A 9,836-nucleotide genomic window follows, 5' to 3' on the forward strand; every position below is an offset into this window, starting at 1 on the left:
CGCTAGCTATGAAGAGACGTTGAGTAGATTAGGATTATTCTCATTAGAAAGACGGAGGTTGAGGGGGGACCTGATTGAGGTGTACAAAATCATGAGAGTTATAGACAGGGTGGATAGCAAGAAGCTTTTTCCCAGAGTGGGGGATTCAAATACTAGGGGTCACGAGTTCAAAGTGAGAGGGGAAAAGTTTAGGCGGGATATGCGTGGAAAGTTCTTTACGCAGAGGGTGGTGGGTGCCTGGAACGCGTTGCCAACGGAGGTGGCAGACGCGGGCACGATAGCGTCTTTTAAGATGTATCTAGACAGAGACAGGAATGGGCAGGAAGCAAAGAGATACAGACCATTCGAAAATAGGCGACATGTTTCGGTAGAGGATCTGGATCGGCGCAGGCTTGGAGGGCCGAAGGGCCTGTTCCTGTGCTGTAATTTTCCTTGTTCTTTGTTCTTTAGTTGGAGTCCTACCTAGCGCAAAGGAATATGGTGATAGTTGTGGGTGGCCAATCATCTCAGTCCCAGAACAGCACTCAGGATTTCCTCAGGGTAGTGTCCTAGGCCCCAACCATCTTCCGTTGCTTCATCAATGACCTTCCCTCTATCATAAGGTCAGAAGTGGGGATGTTCGCTGATGATTGCAAAATGTTCAGTAGCATTAGCAACTCCTCAGCTACTGAAGCAGTCCGTGTCCACATGTAGAGAGACCTGGACAACATTGGGCTTGGGCTGATAAGTGACAAGGAATATTCAACCCACAAAAGTGCCAGGCAATGAACATCTCCAACAAGAGAGAATCTAACCATCTCCCCTTGACATTCAATGGCATTACCATTGCTGAATCCCTCACTATCAACATTCTGGGGGTTACCGTTGAGCAGGAACAGAATTGGATCAGCCACATAAATACCGTAGCTACAAGAGCAGGTCAGAGGCTGGGAATTCTGCTGTGAATCACTCACCTCCTGTCCACCATCTACAAGCACAAGTCAGGAGCGTGATGGAATACTCCCCATTTGCCTGGATGAGTGCAGCTCCAACATCACTCAAGAAGCTCAACATCATCCAGGACAAAGCAGCTCGCTTGATCAGCACCCCATCCACCACCTTAAATATTCACTCCCTCCACCACCAGTGAACAGTGGCAGCAGTACGTACCATCTACAAGATGCACTGCAATAACTCACCAAGCCTCCTTCGACAGCACCTGACAAACCCATGACCTCGACCACCTAGAAGGACATTGGATGCATAGGAACACCACCATCTGCCAGTTCCCGTCCAAGCTACACACCATCCTGACTGGGAACTATATCACCGTTCCTTCACTGTCACTGGATCAAAATCCCGGAACTCCCTTCCGAACAGCACTGTGGATTTACCTACACCACATGGACTGCAACAGCTCAAAAAGGCGGCTCACCACCACCTTCTCAAGGGAAGTTAGGAATGGGCAATAAATGCTGCCGTTGCCAGCGATGCCCACATTCCGTGAAAGAATAAAAAAGAGATTTGCCACAATGGTAGCAGGGTGAGGGACTTCAGTGATGTGGAGAGATTGGAGAAGCTGGGGTTGTTCTCCTTGCAGCAGAGAAAGTTCCGAAAAGATTTGACACATTTGTTCAAAATCATGGAGGTTTTCAATAGTTTAAATAAGGAGAAACTGTTTCCAGTGGTAAAAGGGTCAGTAAGCAGAGGACACAGATATCAGGTGATTGGCAGAAGAACCAGAGGTGACATGAAGAACCATTTTTTACACAGTAATGTGTTGTGATAAAGAAAGAAAAGACTTGCATTTATATAGCACCTTTCAAGACCACTGGACATATCAAAGCACTTTGTAGACAATGAAATACTTTTGAAGTGTAATCACTGATGTAATGTCAGAAATGCAGCAGCTAATACCCACAAACAGCAATGTGATAATGACCAACTGATCTGATTGAGGGGGAAATATTGATCACAACACCAGGGAGAATTGCTCTTCACTTGTTTGAAATTGCAGCATGAGATCTTTTACATTCACCCAAACATGCAGACCAGGTCTTGGTTTCACATCACACCTGAAAGGCAGCACCTTCAACACCCTCAGTGCTGTACTGGAGTGTCAGCTGTGAACTCTGAACCCAGATGCTTGTGATTTCGAGGTGAATGTGACCAACTGAGCCACAGCTTTTACCTGAGTCTCAATCCTTCTACCAACAGTTTATCTCTATCGGGTCTGTCACGACCCCTCATGATTGTGAACACCTCTGTCAAATCTCCTCTCGAAGGAGAACAACCCCAGCTTCTCCAATCTATCCACATAACTGAAATCCTAACCACACGTTGCAGAAAGGAACTTTTCCTCAAGTTCTTTCCAGTTTTGTGAGTCACATTAAATCTGTAACCTTCGGTTATTGACCGTTCAGCAGTTAGAAACAGTTCCTCAGTATTTACTCTACCTCAAACCTTCAAGGAAGCTCTGCAAAGTAACTGAAAATCAAGTTGTCAGAAGTGGGATTTAAACACATGCCTCCAGTGAAAGCTGCAATCTGAACAGAGAAGCTGAAACCGCTCAGTCACCTCAACTGTTCAGAGATATTGCGAGAGTGGTTAGCAAAGCATGTGGGATCTTGGGCTTTATAAATAGAGACATTGAGTACAAAAGCAGGGTTGTTATGCTGAACTCTGGTTAGGCCCCAATTGGAGTGTTGCATCCAGATCTGCTCACCAATCTTTAGAAAGGATGTGCGGATTCTTGAGAGGATGCAGAGGAGATTTACCAGAATAGTTCCAGGGATGGAGGGTTTTAGTTTCAAGGTTAGGTTAGAAAAACAGGGTTTTTTCTGCCTGTATCAAAGGAGATTGAGGGGAGAATTGATGGAGGTGTCGAAGGCTATGACAGTTTTAGATAAGTTGGCAAGGAAAAATTGTTCCCATTAACTATTGCTACAAGGACTAGGGGATTCAGATTGAAGGTTTTGGACAAGAGATGCAGGGGGAATGTGCGGAAGAACTTTTTTACACAGTGATTGGTAATGATCTGCAACTCGCTGCCCCCGAGGGCGGAGGAAGTGGAGACAATCGTTGGTTACAAAAGGAATTTCGATGGGCATTTGAAGGAAATAAATTTACAGGGCTAGGGGGATCGAGCAGACGAGTGGGACTGACTGGATCGCTCCATGGAGAGCTGGCCTGTACTCGATGGGGCGAATGACCTCCTTCTGTACCACAAATGACCCAATGACTCGATGAGTCTATGTCACTCTCAGAATCAAGACAACAGAGTGACAGATTTAACACAACATTATAACATATGTTTGGTTTGACAAATTCAATAATAACTCGTGTCCACTCCCAGTATTCCTAAATCCCACACATTCACTACAATGTGAACAATTATTTCCTGTTGTGTCTCTCTCACATTTGTAAACTTCACGATATTAGAGTGAGGTGACATCTACTGGCGGGAAGCAAGAACTGCAATCAAGCAGCAGAAAGTCCACAGTCTGTCAGGGTGAAAGAAACATTGCAATAAAAGGAAATAGTGAAGGGGTTTGATCGGGTTGATGGAAACATGATTCCACTTGTGGTATCGTATGAAGCAAGGGCCGGAAATATAAAATTGTCGTTAATAAAAGAAATGAGGAATTCATGAAAAATGCATTTGCTTAGAGAATGGTTATAGAGATATACAGCACTGATATAGGCCCTTTGGCCCACTGAGTCTGCACTGACCATCAACCACCCATTTATACTAATCCTATGTTAACCCAGAATTCCCTACCACATCCCCACATTTCTCCTATCACCTACCCTAGGGCCAATTTACAACAGTCAATTTATCTATCAACCCACAAGTCTTTCGTTGTGGGAAGAAACCAGAGTACCTTGTGGAAGCCCACATAAACAACTTGCAAACTCCACACAGGCAGTATACAGAACTGAATCGGGGTCATTGAAGTTGTGAAGCTACAGTGCTCACCACTGCACCACCCTTAGAATGTGGATAGAGTAAAAAGTGAGATTGGATGGACAGAAGCAGTCTGAAAAGATGGCTCAAACAAAAGGTGAAAACCCTGAAATGTTAACTCTGTTTCTCTCTCCACAGATGCTGTCAGAGGTGCTGAGTATTTCCAGCACTTTCTGTTTTGATTTCAGCTTTGTAGGATATTGTTTTGATCTGAAAAAAATGCATGATCGGCTGTGGGTGCCAGTGAAATTCCACAGGAGCGAATAAAAACCATGCCAACGGTGGCTCGTTGGTCTAGGGGTATGATTCTCGCTTTGGGTATATAAGTGATTAATATGTGAGAGGTCCTGGGTTCAAATCCCCGACAAGCCCTTTTCTGTTGCCATTTTTAGTTTAAGGTCATCGATTGCTTTCAGCCTTCCAGAAAGCGGAATCGATTTCCAAACTGAGCCTGCTTGAGGACAGGGGAACTGGATTCAAAGAGTTTGTCGACAAAATTGAAATGAACAAAATATACAGATTGTCAAGTGGGAATATAAGGTTGCAACAGTAACTAAAGGCCTGCTCGGGTCAGCAAATGAAACCCGACCCAAGCCTGACAGCACCGCATCCGACCTGGTCCGAGTCCTTTCATTTTTTTCCCGTGCCCGAACTGACCACCAGAATGTTCAGTAAAACTTGCTTCCGTTTTTCACTTTTTAAGCTTGTGCAGGTAAGGCAACAAAAACTGCAACTGGACTTGAAAGGTTGTTTAAATGTACATTAAGATTAGAGCTACGTACCGGAGGTGATGAGCTGAAGATTGTTACCATAGAAGTTAGTGATTGTGAGGTCACTAGTTCAAGAGAAACTCGTGGAGTTGTGCCCAGACAGGTTGTCCCACACTGTATTGATTAAAATATTGCCCGAAGGCGAGAAAATATCATTATACATTCCCGAGACTCCTGCTTTACAGGTTGAAATACTTTCTGCAAGTTTATCCAGAGAGCAGCTGAGATGCAGAGACCAGGAAGGTCTTGAGTGATTAATTATTAAAAAATATACATTCTTATATTAAAGAGATTGTGCTCTACCTTCGATGGAATCGCTCACTGCAGACTAGTGCGGAGTGTTTCCCGCCTTGACGTCCTGGCTGTCACTGGATCTTGAGTCCAGGCCTCTGGATTACTGGTCCAGTAATCTTTGAAATTTCTCCCTTGATCTAATATTTTAATCTGGTAAATCAGATTTTACAAAAAAAAATTAAATGATTTAAGACTGCTTCATGTTCAGCAGTGCCAAATGAATAAAGAAATTCAAATATATTCAAAATTATATATCAACTATTAAATACTAATGCCCAGCTTTGAATACAAAAAATGCCTCTAATTGTGTTCTGGTCTGGAATGGAATTCTTCAGTGTTTCTGTTTAGCTTGGCTTGACTCATCGATTTTCTTGTTTTTCACTTTGTCGATGCCTTTGAATAATTGTGGATCCTTCTTCAGGGTGTCTTCTTTCACCAGGTAGTTCTGACCTCTGATGATGTTGATCGTAATCAGCTTCAATTTGTTGATAGTTTTGGAAGTGAGCAGATTTCCTTTGCTTGAGTTTACAACATGGAACTTAGTCTGACGTGTGGACCCATGGGAGGATTTGAAAGCTGCCCTTGCATTGGAGCATACAGTTGCATCCATCCAAACAGAGGTACAGTAGAAGTGACATATTCAGTTCAGTCTGTCGATCATGGGACTTTTAATCTCAGGGTTGTGAGTTTGAGCGCCATTTAGTTTTTCCACTTTTTAGGCTTCATTAGCAGAGAGTACAAGGAGTGTTTGAAATGAAATTCAACAACAGTATGAGAAACGCTCTCTTTCATTCGGGACTCTTAACTCTCTGCAGCATCTCGCTTTGAAAGATTGAACTTTACCTCATTTCTTTTTCAGCTGGGAGTCAGTGCGGCTCAGTGGGACTTCTGGCTGTCTCCCACCTCACAATTCATCAGTGCTGAGAAAGCAATGGGAAATATTACTCATGGCTGAGTAAGCAGAGGACACCGATTTAAGGTGAATGGGAAAAGAACCAAAGGCAACATGAGGAAAAACCTTTTTTATGCAGCAAATGGTTACGATCTGATATGTACTGCCTGAGAGTGTGACGGAGGAAGATTCAAACATAGCTTTCAAAAGGATATATGATAATTATCTGAAGGGAAAAAAAAAACAGCTTTTCATGGAATACATGAGGATGTGGCATGAGCTGAGTTGCTTGTGCAGAGAGGCAGCACAAGCACGATGAGCTGAATCCCTCCTTTTGTGCTGTAAGTATTCTGTGATCTATGATTCTATACAAAGTGAAACCAACACTCACATATGAGAAACTGACAGGTACAGTGTAAACCCCACACTAACAAACCAGCAAATGCCAGGGACAGAGTAAAACCAACAGTCCTAGACAAGAAACTGACAGATACTGTGTGAAACCCAAAAATCACTTATCAGGATTTGGCAGTTAATGTGTAAAAACCTCTCTTCAATATCCATCCTGCAAGGTACAAAGAAAATTAGGTACAAACCCAGGCTCATACTTCGAAGACTGAGAGATAAAGAGCAAAACACAGACTCACCTACCAGAGGCTGACAAGTACAGAGAATAAAACAGAGGGGGTGCAGATTAAAAACACATGCATGTAACGGATACTGATAGGGATAGAATCAAACCCTTTCTCACACATGACACGAAAATTGGTGGTGTCGTAAATAGTGAGGAGGAAAGCCTTAGATTACAGGCCAATATAGATCGTCCGAGGCAGAGAATATATGAGCAGGGAGGTTATGACGGAGCTGTATAAAATGCTAGTTAGGCCACAGCTGGAGTACTGTGTACTGTTCTGGGCACCACACTATAGGAAGGATGTGATTGCACTGGAGAGGGTACAGAAGAGAGTCACCAGGATGTTGCCTGGGCTGGAGCATTTCAGCTATGAAGAGAGACTGAAAAGGCTAGCGTTGTTTTCCTTAGAGCAGAGAAGGCTGAGGGGATATAAGATTGAGGTTTACAAAATTATGAGGGGCATTGATGGGTTAGATAGGAAGAAACATTTTACCTTAGCGGAGGGGTCAATAACCAGGTGGCATAGATTTAAGGTAAGGGACAGGAGGTTGAGATGGGATTTGAGGAAAAGAATTTACCCAGAGGGTGGTTGGAATCTGGAACGCACTCCCTGAAGAGGTGGTAGAGGCCGGAACCCTCACAACATTTAAGAAGTAACTGATTCGGATTTGGAATGAATTGTCTGACAGGGTGGTGGAAACAGATTCAATTATAACTTTCATAAAGGAATTGTACAAATATTTCAAAGTGAATTTCTCCAGGACTATGGGGAAATAGGCAGTGGGTTGGACTAATTGCATCATTTTTTTCATAGATTCAGCACAGGCACAAAAGACCGATTGGCCTCCTTCTGTGCTGTTTGATTCTATGAAATAGTGACACTCAGGGCAAGTCTGTATAAGAAGGAGAAATGGAGACAGGTCAGGGAGAGCACATCACCAAAACTGGAGATACTACATTGGACAGGGAGGGTCGGAGGGGGAGAGAGCATGTACATACAGTCAGCATCAGCACCTTCAGGGGAGGAGAGAGAGAGGAACCAGTGAGTGTAGAACTGAACCCAGCCAGAGTCAACCTGCTGAAACACCAGTGAGTTCACACTGGGGAGAGATCATTTACCTGCTCCGTGTGTGGGAAGGGGTTCACTCAGTCATCCAACCTCACTGAACATCAACTTGTTCACATTGATCAGAGACCTTTTCAATGTCCTGACTGTGAGAAGAGCTTGAAAAGCAGTAATGATCTGCTGAAACACCAACACATTCACTCTGGGGAGAGGCCGTTCCCCTGCCATGTGTGTGGGAAGGGATTCACTCAGTCATTCAATCTGCTGCAACATCAGCAAGTTCACATGTAACTGCAGGGGTTGGATTCTGCTGTTGTTGCTGCTATTCATCACTTTCAGAGACAAAGTTGGATCTTACTTTCTAACCAGTGTAGTCCAGAGCAAAAGCGTCTTCTTAATGTTGAGATAAACGGGAGAAGAAACCGGGAAGTGGCGGCGAGGATGGGGCAGGTGCTGCACCATCACTTTAATGGTGCACCCTCCCTCCCCCGGGGTCCTCGCTGCACGTCCGCCAGGCCTGGTGGCTCTGATTGGGGTCCTGAGAGCCCCTGAGACTCGGTGCAGCTGAGGCTGCGCTCACCCCCGCTCAGCTCTGTTGTGATATTTAAAATACGAAAGGCCTGTTGGGCTGAGAGCTGATCTGGAATTTAGAAAGCAGCATTACTGGAGGCTCATTGCTGCTCAGCACAATCTCACCCCCGATCCTGGGAATTGTTGATTCTGCACCCTGTAGTTCAGTTCTGCAATTAACTCGAGGGGGAGATGTGTGAGCAGAAAAACAGAGCGAAATGAAAACACAGCTGGACAGATGTGCAACAGGTCAATCCACTGTTACAATAACTCCATCTCTGACTCCCTCCTGACAGTAACCAGCCCTTTCACAGAGACTGTGGGTGGCTCTGAAAAGAGCCTTTGGTTTATTAGATGTCATTTTGGCCGCTTTACTTTTTCTGGGAGCTCTGAGCGCTGGTTTTCTTGCGCAGCAGCACGGCCTGGATATTGGGCAGCACCCCGCCCTGAGCGATGGTCACCCCTCCCAGCAGCTTGTTGAGCTCCTCGTTGTTGCGGACGGCCAGCTGCAGGTGTCTGGGGATGATGCGGGTCTTCTTGTTGTCCCGGGCCGCGTTACCGGCCAGCTCGAGGATTTCAGCGGTCAGGCACTCGAGCACAGCAGCAAGATAGACCGGGGCTCCGGCACCCACACGCTCAGCATCGTTACCCTTTCTCAGGAGCCTGTGAACACGGCCCACCGGGAACTGCAGTCCAGCCCGGGAGGAGCGAGACTTGGCCTTGGACCGAGCTTTAGTGCCGGTCTTTCCTCTTCCAGACATTCCCACAATCTCACAAATACTTTCACAAAGAATGGATAATTTCTCAGCTTTTGTCGTAAGCTTGAAACAGTCAGGATGGCCGAGTGGTCTAAGGGGCTGTATTCAGGTCGTAGTGTTTCCTGGAGGCGTGTGTTCAAATCCCAAATCTACCAAGTTGTGTTTTGACTGAACTGGAGGGATTTGGGAGCAGCGGTGAAGGGAAAGCATGGAAGAATATTGACAAGGAAAATGAAAATGGACCCAAAGATGTTTCTTCAATCCATTCAGGTAAGAGGCAACTAAAGAAAGAGGAGTGCACTGAAAAGACCAAAAAATCACAGTGATTTTTGACATCTTGCCAGGATTGAGTGGCGCGTGCACGGGATGATGTCATTTTGCAGCACCAACATCATCACATTTCCGCAACAAATCCATCTTCGTGCATGCGTGATAAAGCGTCATTGGGTATCTAGCCACCCCATCCCCCCACCACTTGGCTGGAGGAAGTGGCTGAATGGGAGATTTTGAAGCTGTAGCTCTCCCCCCTCGGCAACTCACTCCAGGCCTCGACGATTCCCCCCCCCCCCTCAGCCGCTCGCTCCAGACCTCGCTGCTCCCCCACCCCCCACTTCCCTGGCCAGTTGTTCCTCGCTTCGCACTACCCCACTCTCTGACCACTCGCTCCAGGCCGCGCCGCTTCCCTCCTCTCAGCTACTCACTCCTCCGTCGCCCTGTCACTCCTTGCGGCCCTCCTGCTTCTGCAGGTGACGCCTGGTGAAGAAATGTGGGAGCGAGTGTCACGGCCAGAGCTAGCAGCTGTGGGCTGGGCTGGGACAGGGTGGGGGGTGGGGGTGCGGAGAGCGAACAGCCAGAGTGCGGAATTTCGCCAGTAGGGAGGAGGGGGAGAAAGCGAGTTGCAGAGAG

The sequence above is a fragment of the Heterodontus francisci genome, unplaced genomic scaffold, assembly GCF_036365525.1.
Source record: "Heterodontus francisci isolate sHetFra1 unplaced genomic scaffold, sHetFra1.hap1 HAP1_SCAFFOLD_278, whole genome shotgun sequence".
Classification (NCBI taxonomy): domain Eukaryota; kingdom Metazoa; phylum Chordata; class Chondrichthyes; order Heterodontiformes; family Heterodontidae; genus Heterodontus; species Heterodontus francisci.